We start from the raw sequence: 12,337 nt of genomic DNA on the forward strand, positions 1-12,337 counted from the left end.
GGAGTGCCCCCTAGTCCTTCTATTATCTGAAAGAGTAAATAACTGATTCATATTTACCCGTTCTAGACCTCTCATGATTTTAAACACCTCTATCATATCCCCCCTCAGCCGTCTCTTCTCCAAGCTGAACAGTCCTAACCTCTTTAGTTTTTCCTTATAGGGGAGCTGTTCCGTCCACTTTATCATTTTGGTCACCCTTCTCTCTACTTTTTCCAGTGCACTATATCTTTTTTGAGATGCGGCGACCAGAATTGTACACAGTATTCAAGGTGCGGTCTCACCATGGAGCGATACAGAGGCATTATGATATTTTCCGTTTTTTATTCATCATTCCCTCCCTAATAATTCCCAACTTTTGATTCCTATCACCCTGAGATTGTCGTGGATCAAGCAGATATAGGAGTGCGCACACACTCTCTAACATATGTTCATTCTCATACTCTGTCATATGCACCCTCACAAACATGCTCTTTCACGCTCACTGACTCACAGTTGCACTCTCATGCTCTCACACATGCTCACTTACACGTACTCTCGCATATGCCCATTGGCACACAAGTACTCGTACATGCTCAAAATTCATATCAGCTTAAATAGGTACTCAGTGACTTATTTTTACATTGGTGGTTAGGGGGTATTCAAGCAAGGCCCCAAAATACTAGGGTCTGTATAGGCACCCAGTTTTCTGCTCCAATAGGTAGTGATGATCCCTAAGGGTAGGGTTTTTTTGTTTGTTTGGTTTTTCTGTCCTTGTCATGCTGGGAGCAGCGGGAAGTGCTCAGCCTGCGGAGAGATAGCCCCGGGAGATTTGTGCATTCGTGTCGCCAGCAGAGGAGACTCTGCTGGCTACAAGGGAGGCAGCGAGAGTACTTCCTGTTGCCATGGTGGTACTAAGGGCAGAAAGAGAGAGCAGGCCCATGGAGCCGCCTTACTGTTGCTGTGGGAGCTAAAAATAAAATACATGAAACTGCTGCGGGGCCTGGTTGAGGAGCTGGTTGAGGAGCTCCCATCTTTGGCCCCGCGCCTGCGTTGACCTGCAGCAACTGTCTTCGGTCCCGCCGGTCCACAGCAGAGCATGGCTGCGACGGCATGAAAGACAGAGCAAGCAGCTACAGGGTTCCCGCCGCCACGGAGCTACATGGGGGAGGCGCAGAGGGGGCAGGTCCCAGGCCCATGCTGCGTCTCTGCAGAAAATGAAAAGGCAGCCTTGAGCAGAGAGAAGAGCTGCTGCGGAGTGGTACTGGGCACAGCGACTCTGCAGGCATGCGGCTGCTGTGACCTACAGCAACTGCGTGATTGGGCTGACCGGCCCACCTGGCCATGCTCGAAGCCCCGATAGGTCAATCTGCCCCTGCTTTGTTATGCACGCTATAAACCACACAGAGCACCAGTTTGACATTACAGAATAAAAAAAAAATAAATAAGAAACAACAGTGGCTGCTGTTGGGTCATTAGGCCTCCAGGTTTGCAGGCTGTAAGGTTCAGATGACAGGTCTTGTCTCCTGGACATTACAGACATGAGTTGGTGTACAGTTGTGCTTCTGTTGTATGACCTAAGAGCAATTTCCTGTAAATGCAGAAAGAGGAAAATTAGTCAGCCTGAGGCCAGATGTTCTCAAGATTAAGAAGAGAGGAACTAAGGGTGACCACAGACAGGAGGAGGGGCCAGCAGCTTACTGAAAAGACAAACTCATTACAATGTGGGCAGCAAGTGTTACTTCTCAGCTTGTAAAGTCTGCGAGGCTGTGTATGCTACAGAGCCCAGCTCCTCAGGCAAGGACTAATGATGCACAGGATGAGCTTTACCAAGATTCTCCAACCTGTATCTAGAGCAGGGGTGGGCAAACGTTTTTGTGCTGGGGCCACATTGCAAGTTAACTGCAACGAGGGGGTTGGGGGAGGGATCCCCCATGGAGTTTTTGACACAACAATCAAATCCCCAGCCCTTGCAGGCATTTCAGTATCCAGCAGGCTTAAGCCCCATCATTTTTAGCACCTGAGGAACCCCTTCAATCACAGTTGCCAGTTTCTGTCAAAATCAGCAAAAACCTTCAATCCAAGAGGTACAAAGCGTTTTCCCAGCTAGCAGACTACCTCACCTCTGTTGTAAATGCAGAACATAGACAAACCCTAACCAATTGAGAATAAAAAGGACATAAAGTATAACTAGAAAGGTGCAGACAAAAAAACTGAACTGGAAATCACTACAAGCAGTGCAATAATGTAAAAATAGAAATATCCCTGTTCCTCATAAAACTAAGTCAAGAAATATAAATCATCAATCATAACTGGGAGGAAGCCATATTAATAGAATATTTCAAAACATGACAAATAGAATAACATCTAATAATTAAGAAGAATAAGGACAAAAACACTTTAAACATTTCCCCAAAATCAATCAAATATTTCAAAATAGCAGGCATATTAAACACTCAAAATTAATAAGGATAAAAAATCCCCCCCCCCCCCCCCATTTCCATACCTGGAAACAGCCTCCTCTCCCCTCCCAGACCCCCAGACCCAAGCAGTCTCGCTTCCCAGCCCATTCTCCTCTCCCTGAGCCCCCAGCAATCTTGTTCCACAGTCCCTTCTCTCCTCTGCCCACTCAGACCCCCCACTCCCCAGCAGTTTTGCTCCCCAGGCTCTATTCCCTCCCAAACCCCATTTCCCAGCAGTCTTGCTCCTCAGCCCGCTCTCCTCCTCCCAGAGCTCCACTACCAGCAGTCTTGTTCCCCTCCTTTTCACTGTCACTGCTCATGCTCCTCCACGATTCCCGCACTCATTGCAAGTGAGTCAGCACATGATTTCCTTTTTGCCGCCAGTTCCCTGGCACTACCACGACCCCCTCACTCATCCTCTGTGCTCTTAAGCAGTCAGATGATTGCAGCCGTGCAGAGAGGGCTGCTTCCTCCTCGGCTGGGAGCACCTGATGATGTCATTCAGCCCCTGGCAGCTGGGAAGGAGGAAGCAATCTGAAGCTCTGAAAGGCCATGATCTTTTGATTGTGAAGCAGCAGGGAGGAGATTGTGGTCATGGTGGGAGGTGGTGGAAAGAAAATAATGCACCATCTCTCCTGCCACCAATGAAGCTTCTCCCATTGCAGGCAGAATTTTTTTGGTTACTGCCCCCCCCCCCCCCCCCCATTGCGATGCCTATGTCTTTTAACCATGCTGGCAGTTGTTTGGTCTTATTCCACCTTCCTTACAGGCCGATACAGTACAGTGCGCTCCGGACATGCGTTTTCGACGCGCTAGCTTTACCCCTTATTCAGCTTTACCCCTTAGTCAGCTAGATGGAGTACAAAATCTCTTCCAGGGCATGCTTCTTTGGCATATGGCTTTGTCTTCACATGCAGCTGCACATTGTAGCATGCTGAGTCTTATAGGCCTCGGATTCTCATGGTGAGGTCTGACATCTCAATGATCTCCTGGGTATGCACACCTGCAGAATGACAAGAGGGAAGTCCAGGGGCTGTGGGAAAAGCTAGAGCAATATCTCCCTCACACAACAACCCCTAAGTCATTAAATCTAGAAACTTTACCTCCGTACCATGCCCTGAAGTGTCAATTACCCAGTTAATATTCTGGTAATTGAAATCTCCCTTTATTTCTGTGCTGCCAAATTTGTTAGTTTTCCTAATTTCTTTTTCCATTTCAGCATTAGTCAGTTCATTTGGCCAGGTGAATGGTTGTGTACCCCCACCGATATACTCTTCCCCATCACACATGGAATTTCTACCCATAAAGATTCTACTATGCATTTAGAGATCCATATTCAAAGGCAGTCAGGATAGCAAAATTAGGACCTGATTCACTAAGGGTTTTTCCCATAGACCCAAAATGGGAGAAAAGCCTTATTGAATCTGGCTCTTAGCTAGGTAACTTTAGAGGCATAGAGGTCTATATTTAAAAGCATTTAGCCAGATAACTCAGAATTCAAATGGTTAAATGAAGATTTGGGCCCTTATCCAGCTAAATTCTAGCCAGCTAAAAAGTTAGTTTGCTAAGTTAGGGATGTTCTGGAGGCATAACTTGGAGAAGCTGAGTTAGGTGGCTAAGTTATTCAGTTAATTCCGATATTCAAAGTTAGCCGGCTAACATAGTTGGCTAAGTTTGTTTTGGTTAGACCAAAGAGCTGTCCTAAAGTTAGCCAGATAAGGTTTTCTGGCTAACTTTAAGACAGCTGGCTGTATTAAATTATTATTTATAGAAGGAGTTTTTTTGCCAATTTTTTTTCTCAAAACAATTAGGGATGTGAATCGTTTTTGAACGATTAAAATTATCGTCAGATAATTTTAAAATCGTCCAAAATCGTTAGAGTGCACGATACAATACAAATGCCCACGATTTATCGTCAGGGGCATTTGTATTGTATCGTTAAATAGGGCACACCAAAAAAGCCCCTAAACCCACCCTGACCCTTTAAATCGACCCGACCCGACCCATCGCTATTTTTTTTTTTACGGAGGCCCGCACTGCAAAAAAAAAAAAAAAAAAAAACAACCCATCTGACCCTTTAAACCGACCCGACCCATCGCTAATTATTTTTTTACGGAGGCCTGCGCTGCAAAAAAACCCAAAAAAAACCCATCCGACCCCTTAAATCGACCCCCCCCCCCCCTCCCGACCCGACCCATCCCATCGCTATTTTTTTTTTACGGAGGCCCGCGCCGCAAGAAAAAAAAACCCCATCCGAGCCTTTAAATCGACCCCCCCCTCCCGACCCCCCCAAAACATTTTAAAGTTACCTGGTGGTCCAGGGGGTCCTCGGGGGGCCTCGGGGAGAGAGCCAGGGGGGCCTCGGGGAGAGGAGAGAGCCAGGGGGGCCTCGGGGAAAGATTTCCCAGGCATCAGCTGTTCTAAAAAAAAAAAAAAAATGGCGCCGATGCCCCTTTGCCCTTACCATGTGACAGGGTATCCGTGCCATTGGGCCGGCCCCTGTGACATGGTAGGAGCACTGGATGGCCGGCGCCATCTTTACTCATCAGCCCATATTATACTATGGGCTGATGGCCGGCGCCATCTTTAAAGATGGCGCCGGCCATCCAGTGCTCCTACCATGTGACAGGGGCCGGCCAATGGCACGGATACCCTGTCATATGGTAAGGGCAAAGGGGCATCGGCGCCATTTTTTTTTTTTTTTTTTTTTAGAACAGGTGATGCCTGGGAAATCTTTCCCCGAGGGCCCCCCTGGAGGGAGAGCCTCCCTGTGACACAGTGAGTGAGTGTTAGACTGTGGAGGGAGGGGTTGAAGCGGACAGCATGGCTTCATGCCACTGCTGCTGCTTCCGTTATGATTCCAGGCCACAGCAGTGACAGCTGGAGTTGGTGTTCCTGCAGAAAGTGTAGGAGATGCTGTGAGGCATCGAGAGGTGCTGTGAAAACCCCTGGAAAGATCAAGGAGTGACGTCTGCAATCCTGCTGTGGTGACATCAGTGAGCAGCCATGGACCTGGCCCAAGCAACATGAAAAAAATAATAAAATAAAGGCACTTTTTTTTTTTTTTTGCTGTTCTGGGGGGTGTCAGGACCTTATTGACTGTGGGGGTGGGGATGGTAAGGAGGGGGCCAGGACAGTATGACTTTATCTTTGGTTTGGGGGGAGGGGGTGTTGCCGCAGAACTTCATTTACACTTTGTTTTTATTTGGGGGAGTCGGGGTCACCTCAAGTGGCAGTCCCGGGCTGAGATAGGATTCAGCCCTGACCCCTGCTCAACTCCCCGTTTTGCCGCAATTTTTTATTTTTGGTCCACCATCGCGTTAAAGGGCTGCTGCGCGTGTTTTTTTTTTTTTTGCCTGCGTTGTTTGGCCGAGAGACAAAAGAACACCCCAGAGAGCCGCAATATTTTTTCAGGGGAGGAGCCCCAGTATTGTGGCGACAACCCCCCCCCCCCCTGTAATAGTGGGATCCATCCTGTGATTAAAACATCGCGGCTTAGTGAATCTAGGCCTTAATTTGTAAGCGATCTGGGGACAAGGAAATACCTGCAGTACTTGAATGTAATCTGCTTTGAAGTGCCGAAAAGTGGAATATTAATCAAATAAATAAAACAAGTTAATAAAGGGCCAACACCGGAAAAAAGAGAAAGATAGTACAAACTACAGAAACAGCAGAAGAAAGAGAAGAAAGGAAATGCACAATAATACAGAGAGAGTGCAACACTAGAGAGGAACATTAAGTACAAGAGAATACTCACCAGTGGAGATGATGTCAAAACACGTACACTCTAGAGGAAAGGGGAGATATGATAGAGACATGGGTGCTGCGCGTGGTTTTTTTTTTTGCCTGCGTTGTTTGGCCGAGAGACAAAAGAACACCCCCGGAGAATCGCAATATTTTTTCAGGGGAGGAGCCCCAGTATTGTGGCAACAACCCCCCCCCCCCTGTAATAGTGGGATCCATCCTGTGATTAAAACATCGCGGCTTAGTGAATCTAGGCCTTAATTTGTAAGCGATCTGGGGACAAGGAAATACCTGCAGTACTTGAATGTAATCTGCTTTGAAGTGCCGAAAAGTGGAATATTAATCAAATAAAACAAGTTAATAAAGGGCCAACACCGGAAAAAAGAGAAAGATAGTACAAACTACAGAAACAGCAGAAGAAAGAGAAGAAAGGAAATGCACAATAATACAGAGAGAGTGCAACACTAGAGAGGAACATTAAGTACAAGAGAATACTCACCAGTGGAGATGATGTCAAAACACGTACACTCTAGAGGAAAGGGGAGATATGATAGAGACATTTAAATATCTCAAAGGTTTCCAAGTACAGGAGGTGAGCCTCTTTCAATGAAAATGGGGCTCTAGAATTGAAGGGTCATGGGATGAGAGTGAAAAAGGGTAGGCTCAGGAGTAATGTTAGGAAATATTTCCTTACAGAGAGGGTGGTGGATGCATGGAATGGCCTCCTAGTGGAGGTAGTTGAGACAAAAACTGTATCTAATTTTTTTTTTTTTAATTTACTCTTTATTGACAAGATTGCACAAACGATACATGTTGTCTGTAAAAAAGTTCGCACAATACAATAAACTGAAAATAAGTAATGACGTACATTCAACAAAAACTTGACATGTTCCTCATAACTAATTCTGTGATCAGAAAAGATGCATCCAACTTACCTAATACCCAGATGCCATTAGTACCTCCCCACCACAACCTTACTACTTCCAGATAACTCATTATCAGACAACCTACCCTTTCACAACCCTCCACCAACCCCATCATATACCCAACCTATACCAAGCCTGTCACAAACAATAACCCTTTCAGAATATTACTCAATCCCTGGAGAACCCAAATCCAGAACCCTCAATTCGGTATCCAAAGATTTTCACCATCTGATAAAAGGATCCCAGGTTACCTCAAACTTTTGAATACCATCAGGTAAAAGTACAATTAATTTATATATAGTGAAAAGATGAGACAATCTCATTTGCAAATGCATTTTCTGCGCTACCTCCATTTTGCACCACCAAGCTGTAAGTTCACAGTGCGCCCCACTATAATAAGAAATATCAACCAATGAGATCTTTTGTCAATATCATGGAGGCCAATGGTGACCAAAAATAGTTAAGGTTCTTTCAAAACTCTAATCCCAGTGATCTCTTCAACAAGGTCAATAACCATATCCCAGTACTTTTATCACCTTAGGACATGTCCACCATATATGGAACAAACTATCCTGCTCCCCACAATTACACCACCATTGTGCAGCACCACCCGGAAACATTTTAGCTAGCTTAACCAGAGTTAGGTACCATCTGTACAATAACTTATAACCATTTTCCAAAATCAAAGTAGATATAGAACTTTTCCCGTGAACTGATAACCCATGTCCCCAATCAGTATCCTCAATCTGGTCTAAGAAATCTCTTTCCCATGCTAAAATATACTTCACTTTAGGTCCCATAACCCCAACTAGCAGGTCATAGATTTTAGAAATCATCTTATCTAACTTGTCAGCTCTGGATCAATACACCTCAAAAATAGATTTTCTTCTACATAGATTGCAAATACCTGTTTAGAGCCAACAAAGGAGGCTTGCTGCATATAATGAAATCTGTCGTTCTCCTCCAGGAGAACTATCTGGCATAATGCTTCAAAGAGAATAACAGATCTACCTCCCCAGACATGGTCTATTCTCTCGATATCCAATCCCTGCCAATAATCCGCTGCAGATAGTGAATCTCCCGGAAGGAACTCCTTAGTATACAGAAAGGACGAACTGTGCCAAAACTGTTTGTCCCCCATCAACTTTGATCTATATCGTGCCAGACTCCCGTTTCACCGTCTTCACCGACCACAAAACCTTGGTGTATCTACAACAAGCTCAACGCCTGAACCCTCGTCAAGCTCACTGGGCGCTTTTCTTGTCACGCTTCAACTTCAAGCTTCGATATTGACCAGCTACAAAAAACATCAAGGCTGATGCTCTGTCTCGATCTTTCTCCGATGTGGACATTGAGGAGCCAATCCAAAATATTATTGATCCTGCTCGCATTATCCTCTCCACTACGTTCACAGTCCCACCGGGCAAGACTGTGGTACCTAAAAGACTTCGTACTAAAGTATTACAATGGGGACACGATTCTCAGTTTGCCGGACATCCGGGCAGAGCTAGAACTCAAACGCTTCTGCAACAATATTACTGGTGGCCCGACATGCACAAGGATATTCGTGCCTATGTGGATTCTTACCCAACTTGTGCACAACACAAGTGTCCTACTGGAAAGACTTGGGGACTTTTACAGCCACTGCCTATTCCCCAGAAACCCTGGATGCATATTTCCACAGATTTTATTGTGGAACTTCCGCCATCTGAAGGCAATACAGTAATCTGGGTGTTTGTGGATCGATTCTCTAAAATGGCCCACTTTGTCCCACTTCCCTCCCTCCCATCAGCTCCTCGCCTGGCTCAACTGTTTATGCTTCATATTTTTCATCTCCATGGCCTACTACAGCATATCGTATCTGATCGTGGTCCTCAATTAACGGCCCTTTACTGGCTCAATCTTTGCAAAAAATTTAACATTGCCCTGGATTACACTGCTGCATTCCATCCGCAGGCTAATGGACAGGCAGAACGCACTAATCGTGCGCTAAAGCAATTTCTGCGGATGTACATCAACGCCCGCCAGGACGATTGGGCGACGCTTCTCTCTTGGGCTGAGTTTTCTCATAACTCGCATGTTTGCGCTGCAACAGGGATGTCTCCGTTCCAGATTATATTTGGACGACACCCCAGGCCGCCTCTACCGTTGCCCTTACCAGTACCGTCACCAGCAGCTCAGCTTACCACAGTACAGTTACGGCGGCTCTGGATTCACACCCAGCGCATGCTACGGAAAGCTGCTCATTCCACCAAGACATTCGCGGACAAGCATCGACGAGCAGCTCCACAGTTCCGTCCAGGTGAGAAAGTATGGCTTAGCACACGCCATATCCGATTACGAGTTCCTTCCATGCAGTTGGCCCCACGTTATATTGGACCTTTTCCTGTACTACGTCAGCTTGGTCCTGTAACGTACCAACTCCATTTACCGACCACCTTGAAGATTCATAACTCCTTCCATGTGTCCCTTCTGAAACCTTTGGTCCTCACTTGGCCTTTTTGGAAACCTCCCGAAGTATCACAGCATAAGGCTGAGGATGAGTCCATCTACCAGGTACATGAGGTTCTGGACGTCCGGAAAAGAGGCAAAACATGGGAGTATCTTCTCTCATGGGAGGGATTCGGACCTGAGGAGAATTCCTGGGAACCTGCCAAGAATATACTGGATAAGTCTCTTCTCACGAACTTTCATGTTGACCACCCTGGTAAACCCAAGCCATCTCGGGGGAGGCCTAAAGGAGGGGGTATTGTTAGGAACGCCGGCCGTGGCACCCCACGACCGGGTGTCATGGATGCCAGTCGTGGCAGGCCGCAGCCAGAGTCGGGTCGGCGTTCACAAAAGTAGGTTACTCACCGGGAGCAAGGAGGCTCCTATGGTGGAAGGCGGACCTGCTTCAGTTTCTTCACGGCAGCTGCTACTGTCTCGCCCAGCTGCTTGGTTCTCGGCGGTCCAGCTCCTCCCCCTCAGCCCCTAGGGGCCACGCGCGCGGTTGCAGTCAAGATTTAAAGGAGCCATGACCGAATATTGTCATGGCTCCTCCTGAGACTCCACCTCCTGGCTCCTGTATTTAAGGCAAGGTCTGACACCCAGACCTTGCCTTGGTATTGAGGCTCTGTGCTTGGTTCCTGTTTTGGTGTTCTGGATCCTCTCCTTGCTCTGTTCCTGCTCTTCTCCTTGTTGGACTGATTCTCTGGCTCCTGACCCTCGAACTGGTGGTGGTGTATTCTGGTATCGACTTGGACTGGCTCTGGACCCTTCTCCTTCTCTGCTCCTGGATTGGCTTCAGACCATTATCCCGTCTGCTCCTGGACCGGCTTTAGACCCTCCTCTGGACTTCGACTATTGGGCTGGATTGGGACTCTTCTTCTACTATACTCCCGACTTCTCACGACCTGCTGGAGGCGCCTGCATCAAGACCATCTTCATTCTTCAGGGAGTTGCCTAAGTCCCAGCGGCCATGTCCCTACGGGCTCCTCCTGGGGGGATCACGAGCTTCCAGGGTGAAGTCATCTTCTCAACATCATCAACAGGCCTCGCCATCTGACGGTAGAGACCGACGAGGGTTTACTTCCTTCTCGGTAGCGCAGACTCTACCTCAGAACAAGGGTCCACTCTCCGTTTCATAACACGTTCACGTGGTTAATGCAATTCCAACATTGCTCTATGCTTCAACGGCAAGAGGAAATGTGGAAAAGAGGATTTGCATTCAGGCAACAACCAACAAGGTAGCACAGTCTGAGTAAACAAATAAGTGTGGGAGTAGCTTACTTGTTGCGTCGGTTACTACCCCAAACCAATTAAGCCTGATACTTCACTTTATTGCATATCCAGCGCAGCTCACTGCTTCAGCGGCAGGGGGGAATGAAGAAATAGGATTTACATCCAGACAACATCTAACAAGACATTGATCTGAGTATGCAAACATCAGGGTAACTTGCTCTATATGACGGTTACTACCCTCAAACATTAAGCATTATACGTCACTTTGATGCAGCTCCAACACTGCTCTCTGCATCAATGGCGGGGGTGGAAGCAAATTAGAATTAAAAAAGTTACCAATAAGGGCCCTGAACTCGGCAGTGGGAGTAACAGATAAGTATGAGAAAATAAGTGTGAAAGCTTGCTGGGCAGACTAGATGGGCCTATTGGTCTTCTGCCATCATTTCTATGTTTCTGTTTCATTTCTATTGTGTAAAGTAAAAAGGAAGCTGAGGACACTCCCACTCTCAATTTCCTCTCAAAAATGAAGTAGCACAGTGTTGAAAAGCAGCTTATGTGTCAGCTGCTGCGCACTGGACAGATCTGGGACATCCTTTGTGCACGGGGAGGGATTTCAAGGGCTTTCCCTAGCTGAGAAGAAAATGCTGAGGCGGTCCATTCACAAAATGAAAAGGTAAACTGACCTTTTCTCCCCATTTCTTTTCATTTATCCTCCTGCCTGACCTTTTGGTGAACTGTATGTATGTTTAGCGGGATGGGGGGTGCTGGTGGCTGAGGTTTTACCTGTGCTGCCTGCTGCTTTTCTGATGATTCTTGTAATGACAGTTTGAGCTACAAAGCTTTGAGAACCCCCAGCCTCCCCTTCTCCACTCCATGCCAAGCTGGTGAAAGCCAGGAATGAGTTTTAAGTGACCCAGATGGCTACTGGCTCAAAATTAAAGCTTCAATGTGTGTTTCATGCAGGAATGTCTTCATTCTTTCAGGAAAACAGAGAATAAGCACAGAGGATTAGTGGATAGCGGGGAAGTAGAAGTAAAGCCAGAGATTGGGAGGAGTCTGCAGTATTGCAGCAGAGAAAGGCAAACAGGATGGGCCTTATGGTATGTTTTCGCTTTCCTTCTTTCTCTGTTTCTCCTTTCTTCCTTCTTCCCCTTTTGCCGTTCCCTCATTATGCCTTTCCTTCTTTGCACCTCTTTATCTTGCCTTCTCTGTCACTCTTAATTCCTTTCTACCCCGTATCCCTTGTTCCCTTCTTATCTATCCCTTCATCTGCAGTTGTCTTTCCTTTCACAGAAAAATTCATGTTCATATACATGGCACAGACCCACAAAAGGCTTGAATTATGACAAGTTTGAAACTTGCAAGCGGTAGCACCAATCATCAAGGCTTCAACCTTATAGGTGAATTTTCAAATGATGCGTACATAGCAAATAGCACATGTGCGAGTATGCGCTACTTTAAAAATTACATATGCACATAAAAGGGGACCGTATGTACACTGGCGTG

The 12,337-nt window shown here is 46.5% G+C and overlaps 1 protein-coding gene across 2 annotated transcripts in view; it reads left to right on the top strand.

Moving 5' to 3' along the window:
- The window catches only part of TOR4A (torsin family 4 member A), a 91,810-nt gene that overhangs the window by 34,081 nt on the left and 45,392 nt on the right, over nucleotides 1-12,337 (top strand). Inside the window, exon 1 of one of the 2 annotated variants that reach the window (XM_029613249.1) lies at nucleotides 11,414-11,504. The exons of the other annotated variant lie outside the window; for it this stretch is intronic. The gene's annotated coding sequence lies outside the window, so the exon portion shown is untranslated. Of the gene's footprint in view, nucleotides 1-11,413; nucleotides 11,505-12,337 lie in introns of those variants that run through there. 2 annotated transcript variants of the gene reach the window in all.

This window comes from Rhinatrema bivittatum, chromosome 8, assembly GCF_901001135.1.
Source record: "Rhinatrema bivittatum chromosome 8, aRhiBiv1.1, whole genome shotgun sequence".
Lineage (NCBI taxonomy): Eukaryota > Metazoa > Chordata > Amphibia > Gymnophiona > Rhinatrematidae > Rhinatrema > Rhinatrema bivittatum.